Consider the following 1,732-nt stretch of genomic DNA (forward strand, 5'->3'; position numbering starts at 1 on the left):
CCCCTTATCCACAAGGGTGCCTGAACGATGCATATTTGTATACCTAACCCTTAACTGTACTCCATAATTTTAAAATTAAAAATATGATTAAAAAAAGAAAACTGAAAAAAAAGAAGAAAAAAAAGTAAACTGCCAGGGTTAGAAAGGACTTTGAAGGGTTCAGTTCAAAGGGGAAAATTTATTTACATTTCAAATCTATAAATGAGAGCAAAGGGCAGAGCCAGAATTGCTAAATATCCTGGAGGTCAAGGAAGCCCCTTTACCTCTGATCAAACAACTCTGTGAGTCAGAGGTCATAGCCTTGGATGCATTCCCTAATATCTCCTAATCTTGCCTCAGCATCCAAATTCAGAGCCATGTTATATTGTGATACTTCACCTTTGCTGCCCATGTTCATTCCTCCTACTTCATTTTACTCCTAACTTCCGATGAGACCCTAAGTTCCTTGAATCTGAACTAAAAGAAAAGGGTGCTATGAAAAAAACTTGAGATCATTTAAAGTTTGGTGAGTTTCCTTGTTTGACGTTTCTTGGAGTTTCACTCTTAGATTCTTGGCCACTCTGTTGAGGAAGTAATCCTGACTCAAAGGAGACTCAAAAAAAGAAAAAAAAGAAAAGAAAGAAAAAAGAAAAAGAGAGACCATTCCTCTAATTAAGAATCTACATTTAGCCGGGCTCGGTGGCTCAGCCTGTAATCCCGCGCCTTTGGGAGGCTGAAGTGAGTGGATTGCCTGAGCCCGCGGGTTCGAGATCCACCTGGGCAACTTGGTGAGACCTCATCTCTACAATAAATCAAAAATTAGCCAGGCGTGGTAGCGCGCACCTGTAGTTCCAGCTACTTGGAAGGCTGAGGCAGAAGGATCGCCGGAGCCCAGCTGGTCGAGGCTGCGGTGGCCGGGAGCGGCCATTGCACTCCAGTCTGGGCGACAGAGACTCCAACTCAAAAAAAAAAGAATCTACATTTAAAAAGAAGAAGCCAGGTAACCCCTTCGATACCCTCCCACTGTGGGAGATTTTCTCTATCAATAAATCCTGCTTTCTCACTTAAAAAAAAAGAGGCCTATAATGCCTTTCTAACACTTTTAAATCATGTTCAAAACCCTTGACCTAGAATTTGAGGCTCTTTCATCTTCTTCCTTAAACATAACCTCTGATACATTAGCAATGGTTCAAACAGCAAAGGGACTAAGCTTGGAGAGTGAAGAGAAACATTTACTTTTTATTCCACATACTTCTGCATTGAGGTTTTTTTTTTTTTTTTTTTTACAGTAACAATGTAATACTTTTGGAATTTAAAATAAAACACAAAAAGTAAAATAAAACACCTTCTGCCCTGGTATGGCTCTCCCTACTCTTCCATGCCTGTCCAATTATTCATTCTTCAAATTTCCATTCAAAATGCACAATTGACCACTGAAGAACATGGGTTTGAACTGCACAGGTCCATTCATTCGTGGATTTTCTTCCACTTCTGCCACTTCTGAGACAGCAAGACCAACCTCTTATCTTTCTCCTTCTCAGCCTAGTCAGGTGAAGACAATGAGAAGGAAGACCTTTATGATGACCCATTTCCACTTAATGAATAGTAAATGTTAATCTTGAATTTGTACTCTACATCTTTAAAATAAAATAATTTTTAAAAATAGTAAATGAGCCGGGCTCGGTGGCTCAGTCTGTAATCCCGCGCCTTTGGGAGGCTGAGGTGAGTGGGTTGTCTGAGCCCGCAGGTTCGA

This window comes from Carlito syrichta, unplaced genomic scaffold (genome assembly GCF_000164805.1).
Source record: "Carlito syrichta isolate Samal-C Ts95f unplaced genomic scaffold, Tarsius_syrichta-2.0.1 Scaffold314054, whole genome shotgun sequence".
Lineage (NCBI taxonomy): Eukaryota > Metazoa > Chordata > Mammalia > Primates > Tarsiidae > Carlito > Carlito syrichta.